The sequence below is a fragment of the Suricata suricatta genome, chromosome 15 (genome assembly GCF_006229205.1).
Source record: "Suricata suricatta isolate VVHF042 chromosome 15, meerkat_22Aug2017_6uvM2_HiC, whole genome shotgun sequence".
Classification (NCBI taxonomy): Eukaryota; Metazoa; Chordata; class Mammalia; order Carnivora; family Herpestidae; genus Suricata; species Suricata suricatta.
In genome coordinates, this window is record NC_043714.1 from 55,317,112 (window position 1) to 55,344,171 (window position 27,060).

Genomic DNA, 27,060 nt, shown 5'->3' on the forward strand with positions numbered 1-27,060 from the left:
TACAATAATAGCAAGGGACTTTTATTTTGGTTTTAATTCTTCAGGTCTGTTTAGGACATTTGTATATTTTCTTCTCCTGTTGAAATTCTCATTTCATTCATACATACATTGCTCTCCGAGTCTTGCTGAGCATCTTTATAACTGTTATTTTGAACTTTCTATCAGATAATCACTTATCTCTGTTGCTTTAAGATCTGTTTCTGGAATAATTCAGAGAAAGAAAAATACCATATGAATTCACTCATATGTGGAATTTAAGAAACAAAACAAATGAGCAGAGGAGAGAGAGAGAGGCAAACCAAAAAACAGATTCTTACCTACAGAGAACAAATTGATGGTTACCAGATGGGAGGGAGTGGGGGGAAGGGCTAAATAAGTGACAGAGACTGAGGAGTGCACTTGTTGTGATGAGCACTGGGTATGACTCACTCTACTGCACACTTGATACTAATATTGCTGGGTATGCTAATTAACTAAAATTTAAATAAAAACTTTAAAAATTTTTGTTTCTGGATATTTATCTTCCCCTGTTGTTTGGAACATAGTCTTCATTTTCCTGACCTTATGCGTTGCTTTCTACACATCAGATAAAACAGCCAGCTCTCCCAGTCCTCACTGCAGGGTCTTGTGGAGGAGATGAACCTCACCAATCCGCATGTCCAGAGCGCTCAGTTTTCTCTCAAACCTTTGTGTTGTCCGGGCCACCATTTTTTGTACTTGGTGCCTCTCAGTAGTTTGAGATATGCCCAGACCCATCAATGTCCCAAAGAGGAGGCTCACTGTCTCTCCCAGATGGGATAAATATGTTAGAAAATTATGTAGTTATGTCCTTTCCAAAGAAAAAGCAGGAGATAGACTTGTTTGCTCCCTCTGTGCTAGGCCCAGGTGTATAGCTATGGAGTGGTGGGGTAAGGGGTGGGGAAGGGACACCTGTGCCAATTTAGAACTGGTTTTTGTGTGCTATGGTCCTGTGAGACTCGCTAATGCCACCCCTTTGGCTACTGAGCCAGGAGATCTGGGTGCATGCTGTTCAGGCGGCAGCCGCAGAAGCTGGAGCACCAGATGTGTGTCCTAGCTCCTTCCAGGGAAATAACCGGTGAGTTGGTCTTATTACTGGAGTAAGCTGGGCAGAGAGGGCCAGAGAGTATCTGCTGGCTTCCCTGGTCTTTGAGGAGTATCACAGCCAGCTCCTAGTTTCTGCTAAATTCGAAGTCTAGCCCTCCAGCAGCAGTGTGTAAAGCATTCAGATAAATTCCTTTCAGGGAAAGCAGGGAGTAGGGGTGAGGGTGGAGGGATGGGGGGGGTGTGATGGGTGGTTTTGCCGGCTGTGTCTGCACTGAGCGCTGGAGAGAGAACTGCGGTGTGTTAGCACACCCATTAAGAGTTGCTCTTGTTGTATATAGTCTTATGGTCACACCCCCCCACCCCTCCCACCCTAAGCCCTACTGACTTGTAGAGCTAGATATTTGGGAACCTGTCCCTCAGGTGGGAGTCTTAAAAGCTGGGACGCTAGATGTGAGTCCAAGCCCTTCACTCCTCAGGGAGCAGCTGGGAGCAGCGGGCTCCCTCAGGATTCCATGTCACTGTACTGCGGGTGGAGTTTGTCATGAAAGCTTGTCTCTGTCTTTCCCACCTGCTTCAAAGTGGGTATTTCCCCACTCATTTGATGTTTATGAGTGGGTCAGATTCCCCTTTCAGAGCGACTTTTTCCACATGGAGCTGTACATTCAGCATGTCTATGAAGGGAAGGCAGCTCGGGAGTTTCCTTATGTCACTGTCTTGGTCAACTCTTTCTTGTGTAATTTTTAAAAATTTTCTCCCTTCTGGGACGCCTGGGTGGCTCAGTCGGTTAAGCCTCCGGCTTCTGCTCAGGTCAGATCTCACGTTCGCGGGTTCGAGCCCCGTGTCAGGCTCTGTGCTGACAGCTAGCTCAGAGCCTGGAACCTGCTTCCGGTTCTGTGTCTCCTTCTCTCTCTGCCCCTCCCCCTCTCATGTTCTGTCTCTGTCTGTATCAAAAATAAATAAAACATTAAAAAAAATTAAATAAAAAAAATTTTCTCCCTTCTAATTTGGAAAGCTTCATCCTTAGTGAGGGAGAAGATCAACAGATTAAGCAATATATTAGCCGTCTTCTCTAAAATTGGGTGCATATTCTACAACTTTTATTAATAAGATTTCTCCAGTATAGTAAGAATTTAATAAATCTTAGCTGGTATTGTTATTAACATTCTTACTGTTATTGGAGTCGCTATTGGCAAAGATCAAATACTAATAAATGATAAAGCTGGAATTCAAGTCTAAACACAATCTAAAAGATTAAAATAAAGTATCAAAATTGTAAATAAGGCTCACTATTAGGCATGTACAATATTAAAAACAAAACAAAACAGATTTTTGGTAGAACTTTTCTCTCACAAAAATGTCTATATTGTGAGAAAATAAATTTAAAACTGGTATAGATTTTGATAATGAAGAACGCTGAACACTAAGCTAATACTGTGGGATTTTGGACTATTTTTTCCATGTGTAAAGGAACCATTAAAGATATTTTTAACAGAGGAATGGCTTAGGCACATTAGTATGTTTCATCTGGGATTGATGTTAATGATGGGTAGGAAACTTTTGAAAAATGAAAGGAGAAGACCAATTAGAATGGTAGTGAAATAGGCTATAAGATTTGATGTGTTCACCTTCCAATGTGGCCAAGCACGTTCCTACTGGGTATAAACCTCTCACAGATAATTATACAATCTGGGAAAATAAATGAGGCTTAAAGCAATTGGAACATGATCAAAAGCAGACAGATTCTAGAGAGGAGTCTAAATTTGGAAAAAGGGAATGATACTGAGTGAGCAACCATTTTTATGGCTGTTAGTCTGGAGGCAAGGCAAGTCAAGATCAGTTGGGGAACCTAAAATAAAACTGAAGATATTTCTGAACTGAAAACCAGAGAGACTTCAGAACAACCTCAGCCACCAGAAATGAATTCAAAGACAGACAAAACCAAATGTGAGCAAGTAATAGAGCAACTGAATGTTAATTGTACAACCACTGTTGAAAAAAATTAGTAGTTTCTTAGATACCTAAACACATATCTAACCTATAATGTAGCAGTTACAGGTGCCTGGGTGGCTCAGTAGTTGAGCATCCAACTCTTGATTTTGGCTCAGGTCATGATCCCAGGAGCATGGGATTGAGCTCTGTGCCGGGTTCCATGCTGCCACATTGAGTGTGGAGCCTGCCTGGGGTACTTTTTCTCTCTCTGTCTGCCCCTCTACCCTTCTTGTGCTCTCTCTCTCTAAAAAAAATAAAAAATAATTTTGGGGGGCACCTGGGTGGCTCAATTGGTTGAGCGTTTGATTTTGCCTCCGGTCATGATCTCCTGGTTGGTGGCTTTGAGTTCCATGTTGGGCTCTATGCTGACAGCTCAGAGCCTGGAGCCTGTTTCAGATTCTGTGTCTCCCTCTCTCACTGCCTCTCCCTCATGCATACTCTCTCTCAAAACTAAACACTAAAAAACTAAAAATAAATAAAAATAAATTTTTAATTAAAAATAAAAAATTGTTCACACCCTTAAAAAGTGTAGCAGTTCCATATCACAGTATGTATGAGGACAAATGAAAACATATACCTACACATAAGAGTTTTCAGAGAATCTCATTCATACTATCCCCAAACTGGAAACATCCTGGGTGTCCAAGAATAGAAGAATGAATAATCAAACTGTCATTTTTCATACAGTGAATCAGGAATATGAACAACACCATGGATGAATCTCAAAAGAATTTCACTGAGTGAAAGGCATCTTACATAAAGTACATGGAAAATAATCCCAAAGGCAAAATTAATATGGTGAAAAAAACATTAGAACTGTGGTTGACTCTGAAAGACAGGAATCAGAATGGACTGGGAATAAGCATGGGGCACTTTCTGGAAAGATGTTCATGTTCAGGTTCTTGATAGAAGTTTGGATTGCACAGAATTTGTGTTTCACTCAGAGAAATCTCTGTGTATATATATAATCAAAAGTAATATATATCTTTTATATATATTTCTCTATCTGTATATATATATTTATATGGCATTGTTATTTGCATAACACAGTATCTGTGCCTGTCTATATATAACATCAAAAGTAAAACTGAAATATATATGTATATAATGTTTTACCATTATATGTACTACATCAAAAGTAAAACTAGAAAGCAGATATAAACTCTAAATATGCATGCTGGAATAGAAAGAACAAATACTGCACTGATATTTGCAGTTTACTTTGAAATAATATGGATTGATGAATGGATTGAAGGATGAATAGATACATAGATATGTGATAAGAAACTATAGCAAAATGTTAATGACATAAATTAGGTGTCAGGCATGTGGGTTTTCAATGTGAAATTATTTCAATTTGCTTTTTTTTAGGTATTTGTAATTAAAATATCCATAGTAAAGAACTGATGAGCTGGTAGAAGAGGGTAACATTACTAATAAAATTAATTGCAATGTATTATAATTTACTACTTTACAAATGCTGTTAACTACTTTGTCTCTTTCTCTATTATCTCACTTATTATTAAAACAATGTGCAGTAGTTTTTATGATACCTATATTATAGATGAAAAAACAGGGCTTAAACCTGGGCATTTAGTTAGTAAAACCAAGTACTCTGATAGCAATCCATATCTGTAAACCACAAAGCTTGCATCTTTAAATAAAACTACTATACTAGAATTAAAGATCAAGAATTTGTGAAAGGTAGTGACATATAGTATTAGATAATACTGTAGTATGTCTGTAATTTATAGCTCATAAGTTTATAACATTTTCGAGTTTACTCCATAATAATGTCAATAAAAAAACTATATACAAAGGTTGTAAAAACTTATGTGAGTAGATAAAGCAGAAGAAGAAAATTACAAATTCAATTAAGACCATATTGAATAATTGATGTAATTTTGATATCCAAGCAAAGATATCTATCAGAAATAAGTTTTCACAATGGAACTAAAAAACACTGAAAGTTCAAAATACATATTATAAATCACTTGCATTAGAAGTTGTTAGAAGACATATAAATGGAAAAATATTTCATGTTTGCAGATTAGAAGATGTAATATTGTTAAAATGTCCATAGTACCCAAAGAAATTTACAGATTCAATACAATGATTATCAAAATTCTAACAGCACTTTTCACAAAATAGAGTAAACAATTCTAAAATTTGTATAAAACCACAGAAGATCCCCTAAAGCCAAAGCAATTGTGAGAAAGAACAAAGTAGTGGCATCATGCTCCCTGATTTCAGGCTATATTAGAAAGTTATAGTAATAAAACAGTATGGTATGAGCATAAAAACTAACACATAGATCAATAAAACTGAATAGCAAGCCCAGAAACAAAATCTTATATATATGGTCAATTAATTTATGTCAAAGGAGGCAAGAATATGCAATGTGTAAAAGACATTCTCTTTAATAAATAGTTTTAGTACAGCAGGACAGCCACATGCCAAAGAATAAAACTGGACTATATATTACACCATACACAAAAATTAACTCAGGATGGATTGAAGACCTGAATGCAGCAAGACCTGAAATCATAAAACTCCTAAAAGAAAACATGTACAGTAAACACCTTGATAATGGTCTTGACTTGATTTTTGGATCCGACTCCCAAGGCAAGCCTAACAAAAATACAAATAAACAGATGGAACTACATCAGACTAAAAAGCTTCTGTACAGAGTTGGAAATCATCAACAAAATGAATAGGCAACCTGATGGATGGGAGAAGATATTTATAAATCATATATCTAATAAGGGGTTAACCCCTCAAATATATAAAGAACTTCTACAACTCAATTCCAAAAAAAAAAAAAGCAATTAGAATAAAAAATGAGCAAAAGGCCTGAGTATTTTCCAAAGACATACAGATGGCCAACAGACACCAAAAAAATGTGCTCAACATACCTAATCATCATGGAAATGCAAATCAAAACCAACATAAAATACCACCTTATACCAGTTAGAATGGCTGAAGTCAAAATGACAAGAAATAACAAGTTGGAAGAGGGCAAAAGGAAAGAAACCCTTTTGCGCTGTTGGTGGGAATGTAAATAGGTTTAGCCACTATGGAAAACAGTATGGAGTTTCCTCAAAAAATTAAAAATAGAACTTACCATATGATCTAACAATTCCACTTCTTGGCATTTATTGGAAGAGAACAAAAGACTAATACAAAAAGATAAATGTTCTACATTCATTGTAGCATTGTTTACAATAGCCAAGGTATTAAAGCAATCTAAGTGTCCATTAATAGATGAATGGATAAAGACGTGAAACATATATACAGTGAAATACTATTCAGTCATAAGAAAGAATAAAATCTGGTTATTTGCAACAACATGGAAAGACCTTGAGGGTATTATGCTAAGTAAAAGAAATCAGACAAGGAAGACAAATACTGTATGATTTCATTTAAACATGATATCTAAAAACAAATGAACAAACAAAACAAAATAAAATACATAGGTGCAGAGGACAGAGTGATGATTGCCAGAAGGCAGTGGGGTTGAGGGATAGGAAAAGGGGAGAAGAGGATGAAGAGATACAAACTTCAGTCACAAAATAATTAAGTCATAAGATGAAATATACAGCATAGTGACTATACTTAATAATATTGTATTCTATATTTGTTAGAAGAGTAAATCTTAGAACTCATCATAAGAATTTTTTTGTAACACTGCATGGTGAAAATAGTGATTATTTCTCAATATATGCAAATATCAAATCAATATGCTGTACACATAAAAGTAATATAATGTTATATGTCAATTATATTGAAATTTTAAAAAGTAGCTGTTGAATATTTAAAGCCAATGCGATTGTTGGAGGAAATGGCTTCAGTGTGAGAAAGAAAGGAAGAGAAGAAAATATAAGGCAAAGAAAGCCCTGAAAAAGAAGGTAGAAGAAAACAGAAGAAAAAACTCAGAGGAAAAGAATCCACCTGTGGGCCAGTCCTCCCTTTACAAGAAATGTAACTTATGTTGGAGCACAGTGAAGTGATGAACTTGTAACTTCCCAAGATGTTCTGAAATGTTCTGAAATGTCTGAAATGTTCTGACATATTTCCAAGATGTTCTGAAACGTTCTGAAATGTATGATTTAATCTCAGAAACAATAGCAAATGATCACTTCAAGAATAAATTATGTCTGTTTTATAAGGTACTATTTTAGAAACTAAGAATACAAAAGTGAATACTAATGGATTTCTGAACTAGAATATATTATACTCGAGGAGGTATGAGGAATAAGGAATTAAATATCAATGCAATGTTGGATCATCATGTACCAAGAGAAAGCTATGGGCGTTAGTAAGCATATTCCCTTCTTGAAAACAAAACCACATCCCTTACTACGTAATCTCTAGCACAGACTTTCTGCATGTGATTCTTCACTGTATAATTGTTAAGTTTAATCAGACTAATGTAATGCAGAGCCTGGTGGTTTCAATAAAATAATCCTGATATTGAAAATTGCAATTTTCATATTTCTTGGAGGTAAAATTTGCATGATGTCTATTTGGTTCATTCTGTAATTTGAGGTGCTACTGTTGACACAACGTCTACTGTTAGCAACGAAGTATTGGATTTGCCAGAGCTCTTGCTTTCTGTACACCATTTTGCAGAATTCAGCACCAAAAACACTATTCTATAACCACCTTCAATTCAATTCTACTTCATCAATGAAATTTTTGAGTCTCAAGGCAAAGCCTTATGCTGTACAGTCTAACAAATGACCTCAATTTTCTTCAAGTTTATTGCCAACTTGTAACCACTGACTCAGCATAACGATTCATCATCCTTTCTTATGATGAGTGAGTGTTCTGAATGCAGTTATCAGCATATGGCAGATTCTATATGACTGCTTCAAGGACTTTTGTAGAGGCTTGCATATGATTGAGAATTCATGAGCTGCGCTACACTTGTGTCTCCTCTCTGGATGTGCACATTTAGCAAACGATGCAGTGAGCTTTCAAGGGCTAGGTTGGAATTACTTATTGCTCCACAGTTTTCATTTTATCAGAAGCTTAAATGTCAAAAGAAATGTTCCCCACCATGTAATCAAATGGCATCAAGGTGAAACACTTTTCTGATAATGAGAATATTTAATTTTTCTAGGGAAAGATAGTTTCTTACCTATTAAAACTAATTGGAAAAGTTATGTCTGTTACTCCTTTAGCAACTAGAAGTTTCACAGCTTATGTTTTTTTAAGGGACATTATACTCTTGGATTTTAAGTATGGCCAATTTCCCATATTTTTTTTCTTTTTTTCACTTTAAAGTTCCTAAAAGCACAGAAGATAACAAAATATTTTTGGTATCACTAAAAGCACCTAAGGAAGAATGGCTATCTTGGTAGAGAAGTGGTATATTATTAGTAATGTTAAATGAGACAGACACTTAAAACTTTTTAGAAATACCTGTGCATTCAGTATATAGATTTTATATAACAGCAGTATCACAATTATTATTTTCTCTTGTGACATTTCATGTCTTCTGTCATCACACTGAAATCCAGTTTTGGGGGACGTCTGGGTGGCTCAGTCATTTAAGCATCCAACTTTAGCTCAGGTCATGATCTCACGATTTGTGGGTTTGAGTCCTGCATCAAGCTCTGTGCTGACAGCTCAGAGCCTGCAGCCTGCTTCAGATTCTGTGTCTCCCTCTCTCTCTGTCCCTCCCCCACTCACACTCTGTCTCTCCTCTCAAAAATAAATAAACATTTTGAAAAAATAAAATCCAGTTTTCATTTATATTCAAAAATCACGCACACTATATTTATAGTGATACACACACACACACATATATATGTATGTATGTATATACAGTTGACCTGTAAGCTGCATGCGTCCACTTATATATATAGTTTATTTTTACACAAAGGACTGTAAATGTTCTTTCCTTTATGATTATCTTAATAACATTTTACAAGCTTATTATAAGAATATAGTATATACACAACACATATAAAATGTGTTTTAATCAACTGTTTACATTATTAGTAAGGCTTCCAGTCAATAGTAGGCTATTAGTAATTAAGTTTGGGGTAGTTTAGGAGTGAAATAGTATATACTATTTTTCATTGAATAGGTAATTGCACTCTACCCCTCACATTGTTCAAAGGTCAACAGTGCATATATCTGTGTGTGTGTGTGTGTGTGTGTGTGTGTGTGTGTGTGTGTGGAGAGAGAGAGAGAGAGAGAGAGAGAGAGAGAGAGAGAGAATTAGTTTCAGATATCTATATTTTATAGTCAATTTTTATTACAGAGAATAAATTTCTACCCTTTACCCTTTTGCAGTAAAGGAAGAATATGAATTAATTTGGAAAGAAATTTCTAGTCTCAATAACAAGAAACGTTTTTATGCATGGGAAGCTTTTTGCACTACATGAGGGTTAAATTTGTGCTTCCTAGAGCTTGAAAGGAAATTGGTCCCTAAATGTACTGTTAGTTAAAATTTCAGGGTTTTTGTTGCAACCAGGGTGTAAACTTTTAAATAACCGTAGGGTTTATAACCCTTAGTGTGAAACTTTAACAGGTCTGTGCCTAATGAATTTCTGGGAAGCCAAATACAGGAAGCGGTTTGGGAGATTCAGCAGATAATGGCTGCCTTTGCAGCCAGACACTAAACCAGGTTACCAGCACCTGGTGGTCTCATAATACTTATTTTTGTGTGTGTGTGTGGTTGGTGAAGCATTTCTATAATCATTCAAAATTTTTTATTTTGTCTGATTTTACAATTACTTTTGATGAATAAAAATGTCAATGAACCAGCCATAGGCTTTAAAAGCTATATCTATCTATATTCAAACATGTATTTGAATATATATATGTGTGTGTATATATATATAAACATGTGGGCATAGCTATGAAACATCCTTAAAAAGAAAACAAAATTCTAATATTAGCGGATCCCTCAGAGAAAGAAAACATGGGAACCTGGAGAAGTTTTTAGGAAGATTTAAATTTCACTGTGTATCTTCATTTGACTTCCAAATTCTCTATACTGTGTATTTATAAAGCAAACACAATTTTACTATAAATTTGTCTAATCTTTTCCCTTTGTCTTACCTGGTATGCACTTTTTTTTTTCTAAAACCAATAAAGGATTTGAAGCAAGTTTTCCTTTTAAATTTAATCAGAATTATTTGTTCACTTTCTTGATACTTTAGTTATGTATAATTCAACCACCTAATACTAAAGATAATGCCTTAGTTTAATCTGAGTATTTTACATCCTAAAAACTCTAAGAACTTTCATGCCTATAACCCTGCATATTGGTCCCTTTACAGAATGACCCAGACACAGTCTATAAAACAACATGAAAATCTGAGAATAATGAAAATTACTAGCACAGTTTACTTGTATAATTGACTATAAAACAGAAAACTGCATTTTCTTTTTCTGATGGTACCCATGCAAAATGAAGCAAAGGGAAAATGTAACCACATAGAAAGTTTTAGTTAGTCAAGATGCATATATAGCAAATATTAATATGTCCAAGTAGTGAGTCCCGTCTATCACTGCACACTTTTCAAGAAAAAAATAGTTGTAGAGCTAATAGGAAACTGAAGAATCAAGAGGAGGAAGGCAGATCTGTGGTTATGAATGGTTAAGGTAAAAACTGACTTAATCCTGCTCCCCATTTTATGTTACTTTCATCTTCCACTCTTTGTCCAAAAAGCTAGGTTTTTATTCTTTTTTGGGGGGAGGGGCTTTCTTTGTTTTTGTTTTCCTTTGCCATTATAACTGCATCTTATTAATGTCTTTGTCATATGCCTTTAATTATGCATGTAGTGCCTTGGCACTTAATGGGGTTAAGCTAAAAAATCAGGCTTTCCCTATTTTTCCTGTTCTTTTAATACTTGTATTCTTCTTGGGCATGGGATGACCATATATGTCATTAGGACAGCCACTGATCTTAAGACTCCCATGTAAGGTTTCCTCCTAAATAACCCAGCATGATTCCCGAATAAGCAAAAAATCCAAGATATATCTAATTGTGTACTTCCCAATATGGCTGGTTAGAGCTATTTCCCAGTTGGGGCACTCATCCAATGGGGGGACCACTCCCTTGGGACTGGGTAATGGATAAAACCCACAAGAAAGTTTCCAGATTAGGCAGGAATTTCACACTTTTGTTTTTTCATGTCTCTTATTTGCCTTTACCCACAGACTATTTGGCATTCTGGGTCCTGCTCTCAGATTAAAGGTGCATCTAGCTTAGACAAGTGATGCTTAACATGATATAAAAAAGCTACCCTTTTTCAACAAAGGCCAGGACCTCCACCCCACCCATTAGTAGAGGCTTACAAAGGGTATTATTGGTTGTCAAATATATCGACTCTCTCAAAATTGAAAGAGGCAGCATCAATGTTTGCATCATTTAGTTCATCTACTAGCACCTATTGTAGCCTAGGAAGCAGTAAGGGAAGGAAAAGGAGTGGACATCCCTATCCCTTCTCAAGTAGTACAAAGGTATCAGAATGGTCTAGAAGAGGGATGCCTCCTGCCACTCTGAGGCCAGGAACCTTTGGCAATATTCCTGATGGGATGCCATTTAAAACCAAGGGAGATTTTTATAATGGACTCTTAGCTTATGTACTTTCCTCATTTTGCAGGATTTAACTATCTGGTCAACTTCCTCAACTCCAAAGGATTCCCTCTTAGTCTGTCCCTTAACATACTGGAGTCCATTTGGATTTAAAGATGAAGTGTCAAACCCTACTTCCCACCCCAAATAATAAACATTCCATCTCCTAGTTAACAAGTGTTAATAGAAGATAGAAACCCAATCCCCAGGGTGCATAGCATAGCGCTCTCTCTCTCTCTCTCTCTCTCTCTCTCTCTGTCTCTCTGTCTCTCTCTCTCTCTCAAGTTCTCCTGCTCTTAGATCTCGAGAGTGTACTTTTTGCTTTAATGAACTTTCCTACTTCTTTTACTCATCCACTGTGCTGCATCTCTGTCCTTGAATTCCTTCTCCCTGCATGACCAAGAACCTTTATCAATTCCTCTGGGTCTGGCTGGGTCAAGTTCCCAGGACCCAGGGCCTCACTAATTCACCCAGAAACATCTTTTTGGCAACCACAAAAGAATAAGGTAACAGAAGGTTGAGCAACTCTTCTTCAGTGGGTTCTGGGAGCCATTTCTGAAGTAAAGCAGGTTTGCAAGACCTCCCACCATCAGATGGCGACTGGCATTTTCACCCACTCAACCCCCCTCAATTTCTGCTTGAGCACCAAGCCCCAAGGCACCTGACTGACTAATATCAGGAGTGACTTGCCTTCTTATGCTAAAAATATGTGAATTGTACCTTGTGAAAAAACTTGTTATAGGAATTTCTTCTTTTGTGATTATAGGAGCAAATGTTAGATTTCCTGAGAAAACCTGTTTTGTTCCCCTTGAAAACAGGTTATTGACCCCTGCTCACAAAATAACTAATTCTTGCCTTTGCTATGCTAAAAACATTGCCTTGTATTTAAATGCTAAAGATCCCTTCCTTCCCCATATGATAAACATCTAGTCACCTACTTCAATCTCTATTGGTAAAGATTATGCATGAGTCTTCTACCAATCTATGTTCTGGGAAATTTTTACATGCCAAAGAATTTGTTATCAGAAATCATTGTCTAAGGCAATTGCCACTCCTGCTTTGTACCCCATACATTTTTTCAGTAAATAAAGCTGACTCTCGGTGCAGAGATGCCTGCCTGGTGAGCAGAAAGAAAACCAAGGCTCTCTGACTCCCTTTTGCCAACACTGTCCATCCTTCAGGGAGCCCTGGGCCTGCTGGAGCTGGACTCCGGCAAGTGGATGACTAACTCTTGCCCCCCTTGTGTGGGAGAGTTGCTTAGTCACTGTTCTCCTTTGTTCTATTCTCCTGTCTACCTGGGAAAAGGCCTAAAAAGAAAACAAAAACCACTGGTTCGCCAGATTAAATTCAGTCTCAGTGCAGGGAAGACTTCTCCTGTTTCCCAAGGAAACTCATGTTGACTAAAAGGAAGGATGGGCAGGGCCTCCCTCTCTAGGAGACACACTAGGCCTAAGAGGTCAGCAAGGTTGGGGACCCTCACCTGCACCAGGAATGACAGTTTGATGGTTCCAGGGAGATATCCCTGGGGCACAGAGAATCAAAGGTGACACTCTTGAGGTTCAGCAGTGACATCTCTAGCCCAGGAAACTGTTACTGTCTATCTTTCCTCTAAATCCTGAATCCCATCTGACACTCCTTTGGTATGCATCCTGAGAAACTGGAACAGGTTTGCCCCTGACACTTAGTATGCTTCCTTCCCAAGTCTGCTTCTTTTATAACACCATTGGCTTCAATTTAAACTAGAGGAGGGGGAAGTCTGACCAAAAAAATCCCACATGGTCAGGTCTTCATGGCCCTGTACACAAATTTTGACCTGTCCATTCTCCTTTAGGGCGCCTGAGAATACCCATCTCCTCACCCTCTGCTGCTCAATCCACCACCAGCTCAGCTGCCTCAGATCCTTCTACTTCTGTCAATCCACCACCTTCCCTGTGTTCTGTCTTGTTCTCTGTGCTCTTTCTTTGTCTCTCTTGCAAATAGATTGCTGCCAAGATCCTGTATATGCCTTCCTCTGTTTTCCCTGAGATACTCTTCTCTTTATTTGCTTCTTTATATGTCAGATCTGAAATACATCTTGAGAGAACTGGATGAATGTTGTCTGTCTCTTGTTGTATGGGGGGAGGGGCTAGAGGAATGGGTTTCTCCCTAATTCGTTTTGTAGGTTAAGGGCTATGATCATTTGAGCCAAGTATCTGGTTAGTCTGACTCCGGATAGAGACTTTAAGGAAATTCCTTTTGTTTCAAGGAGGTTCCCGATCTTCTCTGGCTGGATAAGGACTCCCTATTTTCACTTTTTGTTGGGGAAAAGAAAACCTGGAGCCATTCATCTGTCTGAGTTTAGGGACTTCAGGACCCGGAGTCTTATTTCTCCTTTCTGTGGTTTTGTCTGCATCCAGCCTTGCTGGTGGCACCTCGCTTCTTCTGCCTCCCTCCCCGCCCCTCCTTCAGTTTCTGCACCACACTGGGCATGATTGACATTACTGACTCCTGTGCCATCTTCGGTGCCTCTGGTGCTATTTGGGTCCTTCTACCCCTACTCTCAATATCAAGGAGCAAACAGCACCCCAAGCTATTAAGTAATCTCCGTGCGAGGTTCAAACAGAAGCACCTCCTAAATCAGCATGAAGGGGCCCAAGGGTCCCTTTGGACCAAAACTAGCCCCTTCATATTGTCCCACAGGTGCCTCAAGCAAAATTCACAGTGGGGAACAGAACGATTGACTTGTCATGGGCACAGGTGCAACATACTCTGTATTAAAGCTAATTTCAATTTGTTAGTTTAATTACAATAGACATGTCTTTAGAGTTATCAGTATTAAATAGAAAACTTTTTACCAAGGTTTACTAAAGGTCAAATAAGCTCATGTTATCTTTGTTGCAATTTTTCAGCAAAAGATGGCTTAAGATGATGGTTAATTTTGTGTCTCATAAGAGTTTTCATGGGTAACTGTTAAAAACAAGTAGTTTGAATAAATAAAAATATTTATAGATAAAAATTATAAACAGCTTTCAAAATCTTTGGTAACTTGGAACTTTAAAATTTTGCTACGTTAAATGACAAATTGGGTTAAACTCATTGTTTATCCAAGTCTTTTCCAAATAAGATAAAATACTAAAGCACTGATTATTGAAACATAGATTTGTGCTTTGGCTTCTTATTATGCAGAAATTGAGAATACCTCAGTCTATTGGTAAATATACTGTCTGCTTTACTGAAAGTTTGTACTATGGGAAGATATTGTTTTTAGAAATTATGACATTTTTTCATAAATTTGCCAACCCACAGATAGTTCAAAATTGATTACTGCTTAATTTTCACAGGAGGCTAAGGTTGCTAAGTTACAATTCAGTTAAATGTAATTAAGACTGATGGAAATGACAAGGAAAACAACTTTGTAGAAATGAAGCAAAGTGTAAATATGGTAGAAAAAATGAAAATACATTTTGCTGAGGGAAAAAGAAAGCAATTAAGTACTAACATGAGACTGGTCACTTAGAGAGAAAAGGCTTTGGACAAAATCTAGATGAAAAAGAAAGTTGTACAAAGTTTGTGAAGGGAAATCTTTCGAAAAGAATTTTATATGTGGTCAGGACTAAGATTAAAATAAATGGATATTAAAAGTACTGGTATAAAACTGAAATTCTACTTTTCTGCTAAAAAAATCTGCTTCTTATACAGAGTTATAAACAAAAATTTTTTTCTTCTTTACCTACCCAGAATACCAAAGCTTCTATATTTTATCTTTATGAGTAGAAATTCAAAGAATTTGAAGAAACTTTTGTAATGTGATACACTCTGCCTGCTCCCTCCCCTTTGATTACTAAGTATATAACCATCAGCCTCACACAAGAAAGGGCAGCTCTTTCAGCCCATGGGTCCTGCCCGGTGCTACTTAAATAAACTTACTAAGTTGCACTATAAAAAAAAAAATTCTGTTGCCCCATCTATTACAATAATTCATTAATCTATTTTGTCATGCCTTCTTTTAAATTATTTCCAAATAGGTTATGAGAAAAGTTGACATTTTGCTACATTGTAAATGGTACTTTATTTTATATTTTATTTTCTAAGTGTTCATTCATAGCATTGAAAACATTTCATTATGTTCTTCAAATTGGCCTTTCCAGTAAAATTGTCTAAATTCATTATTTGTTTAATTAGTCTAAAATAGATTGTGTGTTAATTTTGTTTGACATTCCATAGTATTCATTGTATCATCTCCATTTAAGAATTTTATTACTTCCCTTCAACCTTTAGTCCTCTTTTTTTGTTATATTATTTTGACCTTAACATCCATAATAATATTGTATAGTAGCAGCGAAGATACTGAAAAAGTTGTGTTTTTCCTCCAAATTAAAGGGAACATAGGTAAACTTTCTAACTATGATGTTCAATATAAGTTGTTGGTTACTAGTTTATCAAGCTGAAAAGTTGCTTGCTATTCCTAGTGTTCATTTTCTTATACAAATAAGTAAGAAACATTTTCAGATTCCTTTTCTTCTTCTTTTGAGATATAATCAAGTTCCATATATGTCAACTATTACAATAAATTACACTGTTACAGTTTTTAATGTCATTATTGGGAAATAGATCAGACATACAAATGAATGCATATACTACGTATTTAAAGTTAAAAAAATTAATAAAACAAAGGTCCTGCTTCTAGTAATGGCAGAGTAACTTCTATTTGACAATCTCTCTTGCAGATGAAATTATGAACTCTGAACCAGATATATAATAACAACTGTTGTTGAAGAGCAAACAAAAGAGAACAGAAACTGGAAGGTATTTGACCCTTAAGAGAAGGGAATAGTAGGAGAGATCCATGTTTATATGTCCTTTCAGTGAGTCCAATCTCTGGTCCATTCAATATAAGACAGCTAGAATTTAAACAGAATTACAGTCCTTTTTTGCTTGAGAGTTATAGTAGGAAGTTTAGGGTGCAGGAAACTCTCAGATGGAACCCCAAAAGAAAAGAATCATAACAGTGAAGCCCTGAAAGCTGCACGTAAATGCTATCAACCTTTGTCTCCTGATTGCATTTTTATGGGAAATTTCAAGGAACTTAAAGATAAGCAACAGCTGGAAAGCTATAAGAACTTAGAACTTTCAGCTATGGCCAACCAACCAGATTTCTCAAAGAACAGACAAAAAAATAATAATAACATAAACACAACCTTAGTGATTTGTGAGACTTACACAAAGCAGTCCAACATTCTAGTGAAAAAACGAGTAGAGTGGGTCACAATATATGATTAAAAAAGTAATGACAGAAACTTCCCATATTTGAGAAAAATCATGTTTTCACAGATCCAAGAATAAAAAGAAAAAAACACACCAAGGCACAAGACACATGTACTCAATAACCAAAGACTGAAAATTGAGAATTACCAGATAAAATGGTACAGTGCCTATAGGGCAATAACAACAAAATAATATGCAATAATGAGCTCATTTCCTACTAGAAATAACAGAAGACAAAACACAGTGAAATAACATTTTTAGATTTCTGAAATTAAAAAGAACTAAAACCTGCTAATTCCAATTACATAACTAAAAACACAGTTCAAAACTACACAAAAAATTAAAATCAATGAAAAAGAATTTCTTACTAGCAAATTGGAATTCAAAAAATGTTAAAGCCATTCAGGATGAAGAGAAATGACATCAGAAAGAGATGCAGATTTACAGAAAAGAAGGAACATCAGAAATGATACATGTGTGAATGAATGTAAAATATTACACACATATTTTTAAATACACTTAAAACTTGCAGCGCAATAGTGTGTAGTTTATTATGAATTCAGATATAATATAGAGGGCAATGACAGCACACAGGATGGCTATAAATAGATATAACCCAAATGTTCTTCAGTAGACAAATGGATAAAAAAATGTGGTATACAAATACAGTGGAATATTATTCAGCCTTTAAAAAGAAGAAAATTCTTCCATTTTTGATATCATAGATGAAACTAAAATACATTATGCTAAATGAAATAATCCCATCACAGAAAGAAAAATACTGCATGAGTACATTTATGTGAGTTATCTAGAATAGTCAGACTCACAGCAGCAGAGAATTCAGTGGTGGTTAATAGGGAATAGGGAGGGGGAGATCAGAAGGTGTTGTTCAATGGGCATAAGGTTCGTTAACACTAGTGTTGTGTACTTGGAAATGTGCTAAGAGGTAGATGTCATGTTAAGTGTTATACTCCCCCCCACCCCCCCAAAGAACAGGCCGCCATTTTGATATTTTGATTTCAGCTCAGTTCATGATCTCAGGGCTCATGACATGGTTTAAAGCCCCCACGTCAGTCTCAGCCAACTGCCCTGCCCCCCATCAGGCCCCACATCTGGCCCACATGGGGCCCCACACTGGCAGCATGAGCTTCTTTAGGATTCTCCCTCTCCCTCTCTCCCTGTCCTCCCCGCTGCCATGCACGCACACTTTTCTCTCAAAATAAATAAATAAACTAAAATATAATAATAAAAAGGACATACGAAATCTTTTGGAGATGATGGATATGTTTCTTTCCTTGACTGTGGTGATAGCATCATCAGTGGTTGTATTACGTCCAACTCACGAAAATCTATACATAAAATATATGCAAATTTTATATATCAGCTGTACCTTAATAAAGCTAAAAAAAATAAAACAGTACTACTGCAAAGTTCTAATGTTTTATATTGGGTCATCTAATTTAAACTCTAAATAACTGTGAATACATATACTGTTATAATAGCAACAATTAATATAATGCAAAAGGGAGAGCTCCTTAGATTGGATGTGAAGGTTGGAACCAATGCTTTCCAGAAGAGACAAACTTTACGTATGAAAACACAGATTTCTTAAGTAAAGAGATGAAAAAATACATACCATGAAAGCAGTAAGCATAAAAAAGCTGAAGGGGCTTTATTTTTCCATGTATATGTTCCTTCTGACTTACTTCTTGCTTTTCTCCCATTTTCCCAAGATCGGCCACCACTTTTCTTGCCATTCTTCTGTCCTTCTGTACTGATTCAGAGCAAAATTACTAGTTAAGCCATGTGTGGCTTTAGGCTATGTCTCTATGTCAAGGCCAGGGGCCCATAACACAGCATGGAGTTTCAAAGCTCTACAGGGTAAAGTGGGTCCCTGTCTAGAAGAAACACTGGAAACACTGACAGGGAAGATTCTGGAGTAGGCCGAGTAGGACATCCATGTGAGTGGTGGCAAAAGTCCCAAAGCAGGTGTCTGATTCTGAGCAAAGTAAGAATGGTTTCCAAGTGTTGGTGATGGATCACAACAATAACATAACTAGTCTTCAGTGTTACCTAAAAGCAAGTAAATTCCTATATGAATGGGACACAGAAAAGAGGAGCACATAACCTTTGTAGTTATGAAAAACCAGAGGAAGAATTTTCCAGAAGCTAAGGAATTACAGAGTTATGGCAAAGGATAAAATAATAGTGCCAAGATTGAGGGTTCTGTTAAATTTTCCCTAAATTTACAGTTTTTCAAGATTCTGTATAAGATATCCTGTATAAAGATTCCAATAATGGGAGTTTTAGTACTGTGTAAGGTTTTAAAAGTTTTTAAAGAGAGAACACTTTCTCTTTATTCCTAAAGCCCAATATTTCATGTGTTTAAGATATATATCTGTCTAGTTTTAGGACACTTCAGTCATATTTGGCAGCTAGGAAAATACCTCATATAACTATATGCATAAGGTTCACTTTTTATTTATCAGGACATCCATCATTATCCACACAAAGAGTCAAAATACATTTATGAAGTACCTTATTAAATCACCATGATAGGCAACAAAGAATAAATATATGAACATTATTTTCACTTGACATGTTATTCTTGAGAATATCCAGGCTATCAATAATAAATACCATTTTGCTTGATTCTAAATCTCTATCTAGGGCTGCCCTATGGTACAAGGACCTTTAAAAAATATTAAAATACAATTTGGTCACTATCATTTAGTTATCCACTACTTTTGTTGTTACCATTCTTGCTCCCTATATAGCATACGATTGCCTACCTTTGGTGTCACCACTTCCCCTCCTCCCACTCTCCCACTCAAATTAGGCAACCAGCTCTGTCAATCTATTGAAAGATCTATCAATCTTTGTCAAGGTTGCCAATAAACTACAACATTATTATATCTTAGTCAATTTTTAGCTCCCATCTCACTTAACAACCGTTGGCAATACTGGACACTCTTCTCATGATTCCAGGACATTATTCTCTCTTGGTTATCCCTCTCTCTCTTGTTGAGTGTTTTTGTTTGTTGTGTTTAGTAGATCCTCGTGTCCTCTATAGATGGGTACAAACTTCAGATGTGTTTTCTTCCTAGATAATCTTGTTCGGCCTCATGAAATTAAATACAATCTAAAATTATGAGTCACAAATTTACATTTCTAGCCCACACATCTCACATAAACTTCTAACTTTTATAGCCACTTGCCTACTCAACTTCACTCTGAATATCTAGTACCTAAAACTATGTATCTCTTGGTGAGTAGTAACCGATATTATTGAATTCCTAAAGTAGGCCTGAAGTTCAAGTTCTCACTGTGGAACTATGTTGAGTAAGTCACAGTACCTCCTCTCAAAAGGATGAAGGAACAGAGCAAGATATGTGAGAATAGATGGCAATAAGATGCTATAGGGGTTCAGAGGAAACAGAGGTTAATTTTGGACGGAGAGGCTGGTCAGTTTTCATAGTAGTACTGGATTTGAACTTAACCTTGAAGAAGTAAAATATTAAGTATTTTACAGCTAAATATAGGGGAGAATCACCCCCATGTGTGTAAACAGTATGAGTAAAGGTAAAGAGGAATTCAGCATTTGGCATGTTTGAGAAATATTGTCAAAGTGATTAAGCCATAAGCTGCATGAGACCAATCAAAGCTGGTAAGATAGATTGGAAGTTAAATTCTAAAAGTCTTTGTGAAATACTGGCCAAGAAGAAATAATAAAGAAACTGCTTTTCAGATAGGTGAGAGCAATTGAATAGGCAATCCCTTTTAAGACAATGCTACATGCTTGCTGTTATTAAATGCTGATACCCTCAGATGATACCTGTTTTTACCTAGGCTATTCCCCCTTCGATTCCAAATTCATATTTTGCTCTCACTTTCTACTACTTTCCTCCTGATAACACCACCCGTCTTGCTCTCACTTTTACATTTGTTAGAAGAATTCCACTTTGACTTCCCATTGTTTTTCAGCTCTCTTTCACTATTACCCCTAAATTCAGCAAGAACTATCTCTAACACTACAAAAACAATGTTAAAAACCCTTTGTACATTGTTCCAGAAACATAAACATTTTATAAAACAGATACAGATATTTTATAGTTTTCCATGGCTGAATTATTAATTTCTTAAAACTATAACATGTAAATATAATTCCCCTTCATACCTGTCAACTCTGAGAGCTAGAATACAAAAAGTGTACTACTGTTGGAAGAGATTATTAATTTCTTTTAAAATTAACTACAACTAAGCATATAGTCCAAAAATTTGGAGAGAATTCAAATTCCTGATCCAAAGGTAAAAATAGTCCCAATAAACTTGGGTCTTTTTATCTGATCAGATCTTCCCCTCTCCAGTGTGTTGGCTGCTCCATCTGGCAGGAATGAAATATTTTGATTCTCCCAGGAACAAAAAGGTTTAATAGTAACATATTAAGGAGACACAGATAATTCTCAAAATTGAAGATATAATTTTGCAAAGGAATATATACTTTTTCAATATTAATCTTTCTAGATTACAAATTTTAAAGGCATAGATGTCTATTGCATTGACACTATCTTCAAAGTAAAAGTTTATCAGCGTATGTAATAAAGAGCTGGTTTTATTTAAGAAAATGTTTACACAGTAGAGTCACTGTCTGGAATAGCAATGGAGGCATTCACACACTGAAAGAAGAGTCACATGTGCAAACAAAAGATATACGAACCAATGTGAAAAAGATAATGATGTAAAATGACTGACGGAATATAGAAGAGAGTGTTGGCCAATTTAAATAGGAGAGACTGAAGATGATTTCACAGAGTAGTAATCTGAACCGGGTCTTCCTTTGTGTGCGGGGTTGAGCACAAGGGAAGAGGTAGAAGAAATAAGTAAGGTAAAACAGGAATATGTGGGAAAATGTGGCCTATTTAGGGAAAACAGATAATTAAGCATTTATAATACATTGTGTGTTAGGAGGAGTCTATGCAGGGATGTTGTGAATTTGGAGCATCAAGTATGGGCATTATATGTCATAAGGAATAATTTAAACACATCCCCAAAGCAATAAAAAAGCACTATAAGCTTTAATGCAATGAAGAACTAGATTTGTGATATAGAGTGTTACGTCTTATGGCAGAAGCATGTGTATTAGTGGAGGTGGAAAAATCTTTAAGATGATAAGTTCCAAGCATCAAAGTGGGAGCTCAAGTATGGTATTTTGATAATGTGCAATAAGTCAATAGCCAGACATAAGTCAAATTCAAAAGAATTTTAAAGAAAGATCCAAATAGTATATGATGCCAAACAAACAAATAAACAAAAAACTAGATGCAGTTTGTGACTAATTGTTGAACAAGCTAACTGGTTTTTAAAAGATAAAATGGACAGAGGGGAAAATATCAATTATTTCAAATAAGCAAATTTGGTACATGATGGTGTCACTGGTGATATAAGGTCAAGTAAAAGGATCTGTGTTAATGTATATGGCACAAAATAGGAGAAAAGAGGAAGGTATTGGAGAAATACCTAGCTGAGATATTTTGGAGATATGTTTGGTCAAGTTTCATAATTGTGGGACTTAATTTATAAATAGCATGTTGAATTTTGCTTATTGTCAGTAAGTTTATCATAGTGTTTGAATCTATCGTTGTAACTTTTAGACACAGCCTACTTTGAGCATATATATATATATATATATATAGAATTTATAAGTAAAATGAATACTCAAAGAAATAATAAGGTTTATGTCAGTATTTGAATTCTACCTCAGCACATAATTCTCTGACATTCGTCAACATTTTTGTTTAGGTTTAGTTTTGTCCTTTACAGATTAGGAAAACAGTTCTTAACATGTGTCATCGAAAGGAATAAGGAATATTACATGTAAAATTCTTAGCCAGTATGTCTAGCACAAAATGAGTACTCATTAGATAATATTTATTATTCTTAATAGAAAAAATCTTGAAAGACTTCTTAGTAAATTCTTACTGATATTTCCTGGAACTTAGCTAAATCAGAGTGGGAGGGTAAATTTTTCTCTATTGAAGGAATTAGAAAAAACAAACAATATTTTACAAGTGTTTCTTTGGGCACAGGACTTCATTATATTCTAAATTATAACCTTCCCTATCACCAAACAATACTCTGTCAGTGAACACTCAATAAATCACAACTCACTCTCTTAAAAATGTGAATTCCAAATTTAGTTTTTTCTTGTTTCTTAATCTTTTCCATAGTATTACTTTACACACATATATGCCTCATTATTTCTACCATTCCTCGGAGATTCATTCCCCGGGATCATGGTCTTTGTTCTCTTGCCTTCTCCTTCTCTTTTAACAAGATTCTGTAAACCTTTCTAGCTGTAGCTTATCCACACTTCCTTTCACACAATCCTTGCCAATTGGCTCCAAAAGTGTTTTTCTATGGAGCACTCAGAGACGAGGTTTTGCTGTGTCTCAAAATTTGAAAACCTCCCTGTGAAATGTATGTTAAGTTTTAGGTGGTCAAGAGTATATTTTCATATTTAAATGGAATTCCCAAAATTTAAATTAAACCTGGTCATTACAGAAGAATAAAAAAGGTGGTTATATCAAGTTCACCTGCTTTTTAGAAACCATTATGATTATTATTATTTAAAAATAATCTGTCTCCTTACATTTCCCATGTCCTTTCTTTAATAGTATTTTGTTCAAATTTATTAAAATTGCAGTTAATGGGACTTGGTGGGTAACTATATGAATGCCTAAAAAGACACTCAGAATCATGTTAAAATTGGGAGAATTTTTAATTTTGTGAGATCATCCCACTAATTTCAGTAGTGTTCCTCCAATAACTATAGCAATCTAAATGTTTCTGCAGATTTCAAAAATGTTTTCTAGAAGAAGGATAGTATTACCCATATTGAGAACACAACCTTATTTTCAGCTCCTTTCTGAGGTTTATAACACAGAAATCTTTTTAGAAGCATAGAGACAATGTGGATGAGTCTATTATAAAGAGGCAATAAGACATATGTTTTTCTTAAATCAGACAAGTAAGGTTCAAATCCCAAATTTCCAGTTAAAAGTCTATGATATCCAGGGAGAGGGGAAGAGGGAAAGGGAGCTGGGGAGAGAGAGGGACACAAAACCTGAGAGGCTATTGAATACTAAAAAAGAACTGAGGGTTGAAGGGGAAGGGGGAGGGGGAAGAGGTGGTGGTGATGGAGGAGGGCACTTGTGGGGAAGAGCACTGGGTGTTGTATGGAAACCAATTTGACAATAAGCTATTTAAAAAAAAAAGAGTTGATGGAGGGGAAGTGGGCAGGGGGGATGGGTTAGATGGGTGATGGGTACTTGTTGTAATGAGTGTTGGGCATTGTATGATAGTGTTGTATCAGTAAATTCTAAACCAGATACTAATATTACACTGTATGTTAACTAACTGGAATTTAAATAAAAAGTTGAAAAAATAAAACAAACAAACAAAAGTCTATGATATTGGACAAGTTAATTTTCCTCACTGATGCTCTGTTCTTGAGTAACTGACCATCCTGGTTTGAGATTTTCTTGGTTTTAAAACTGAAAGACCCATGTCACAGGAAACCCTTCAGTCAAAGGCAAACTAAGGTGGATAGCTGGTTACCTGAATTTCTCCTCTTGGCAAAATAGAATATCCTTATTAGGTGTTTATGAGGTTGAGTCCTAAATGAGAAAATATTTGAACGTAAAACAAAGTCTAGCACATATAAAAAGCTCAATAAATTACAGATACTATTATTATTATTGTTATTATTATTATTATCATTATTTGATCCTAAATAGGCAATGGAATAAAATAACCTGGAAAGTGAATATATGCTTTAATTTCAAAGCTAAAATCTCAATTTACATTTTCCTGCATATTAAGTACCTTAATATATAGGCTAAACAATAAAATCAACAAAAGAAAATTAGTAAGGGATAATTAATTAGTATTTGTATATGCAGTGGAAACTCTTTTAAAGAGTTTGAAGATTTTATTTTACTTTCACAATTTTTATATTTTTCTCATTAAAACAAACAAATTTAGCAATGCTACTATTTGCCAAAGATCATGCAGTTAGAAATCTGAAATAGGACACAATACTTCACATTGATAAGACTCTCAATTCTTTGCTTTTTAAGCAATCTGCTCAATGTCCTCTTTCAAATTTTTAATGCTTATTTATTTTTGAGAAGGGGGATAGGGGCAAAAAGAGGGGGAGACACAGAATCTGAAACAGGCTCCAGGCTCTGAGCTGTTGGCACAGAGCTGGACATGGGGTTCAAACTCGAGAACCAAGAGATCATGATCATGACCTGATGCAAAGTCAGACATTTAACCAACTGGGCCACCCAGGCACTCCTCAATGGCCTCTTTTAATAAAGGAAAAGGAAATTACAAAGTATTCAAATGAAGACCAAGTTTCTGACTATGGTACTAAAATGTTCAGCTTCAACATTGTACTAAATTATACATTTATATTCCTTGTCAAATATACCTTGCTAGTGGGCTTGCAAGAAGAGAAAGCAAGATATTGGTGCAGAATTATCACACAGGATGAGGGAGGACTCTCAGATTTAATGATTCTTAGAAAATAGTATGTATCAATGAAATCCAAGTGTTTTCTTTATATTCCACCCATAGCAGAGTCTTTGACAATCAGTTGAGAGCTTATTGAAGTGTAATCCCAAATGACACCAAGAGAGAAGAAATATGAGAAAAAAAGAGAACAGTCAATAAAGAATGCGCTATCAAGCCACTATCATAAGGCACCTGGAAGCTTATTCTCCAGGGAGCTCAAGGAGTCAGTGTAGAACATGTGACTCTGAGTCATCCAGCTCAAGGGGAGGAACCTGGAGCATCAGTGCACCAACCATCTCCAGGCACAAGCAGAAGGGAGCTCCCAGTAGGCATTTACTCTCTACTATTTTTCTTCCAGAGCAGGCTTCAGCCACCAGAGAGAGCCCTCAGACAGTTGAAAATAGGTCAGGATGCACTAAATTATACAACCCAAGGAGAGCTGTCCAGGCAGCGACAGTGTCTGCTAAACCATGGGAGTCTACTTATCTTTTCTTAATGCTACTGCTATTTGGACACATTCAAATCCATTCTGTTATCTACTCTGCCAGATATACTAATGGATTTTCATTTTCTATGTCCTTGTTGAAGCTGTCCAGTCTTTGCTAACTCCCTCCATTTCTCTAGATGGGAAAAGCATATTCCAAAAACCTTGTCTTATATATAACCACTTCCATCCTCCTCTCTGGCTTCTCTGAGGGAAAAAAACAAAAAAGAAAAAAATCCTGATTTTTCACTTACAGTCGTTTCACATTATTCATGTCTTCCTATTTTATATATATAAACAAATTAGTATTTATGTATGTTTCTAAATCACTCAGAAGCCACCTGCCAATTTTGATCTATTTGAGAAGTTTTAAAGTACTATTTTGACACATTTTATACATATGGTTACCTACACCTATACTACCCAGTACTTACCATGTGTTTGATAAAAGTCAACTTGGTACAAACATAATCATCTTAACCATTGAAAGCTCATATAATGGCCAAGTATTTTAAACACTAATGTAGGTTTCTGTTCAATAAATTGTTAGTATAATATTTCCCATCATTTAAAAATATTTACATGAGATTAATCTCTGAATAGCTTTTCCTGATTCCTAATCATATATAAAATAATCATTCACAGAATATATCTGGAATTTAGTTCTCAGGTTAATTTTTCTGTATATTTTCACCTTTGTCTAAGTTCATTTACAGATATCACAATCTAGGCAGACAGTTTTGGAATTTCCCTTTGAAATTCTTCAGGATAAATATTTTTCAAAGCCTAAGGACATGTAGAGAAATATGTTTAATATTCTAAGATTATTTTTTCCATAATTTTCAACAGATTTTTGCACGGAATATCAAACTTGTATTATGAAAGTGTTTCTTATGCCAACACAATTCACTACTGGTTTTCTTCAAAAATCAAGTGTTGATCAAAGGCACAGGACATCACAATGATTTTTCCTTTCATTAAGCAAATAATTTGCTGCAAATAAATCACTAGACTATTTTTAAGGCTACTGTTAGCTTACCTTAATGTAAGTAAGGTATCTTTCACGCTGAAACTTCTTTGTGTTTTGGAATTTATATTCAGA

The 27,060-nt window shown here is 35.7% G+C and overlaps 1 long non-coding RNA gene across 2 annotated transcripts; it reads right to left on the reverse strand.

Moving 5' to 3' along the window:
- LOC115279089 lies at nt 1-27,060 on the reverse strand. Of its 2 annotated transcripts, XR_003903203.1 has the most exons (5): nt 26,998-27,060; nt 24,515-24,573; nt 18,534-18,666; nt 18,158-18,246; nt 1-200 (listed from the first exon to the last, which is right to left on the reverse strand). It is a non-coding gene; the product is annotated as an uncharacterized LOC115279089 (long non-coding RNA). The 2 variants fall into 2 exon arrangements; XR_003903204.1 differs by lacking the exon at nt 26,998-27,060 and having other exon boundaries at nt 18,534-18,671; nt 24,515-24,603.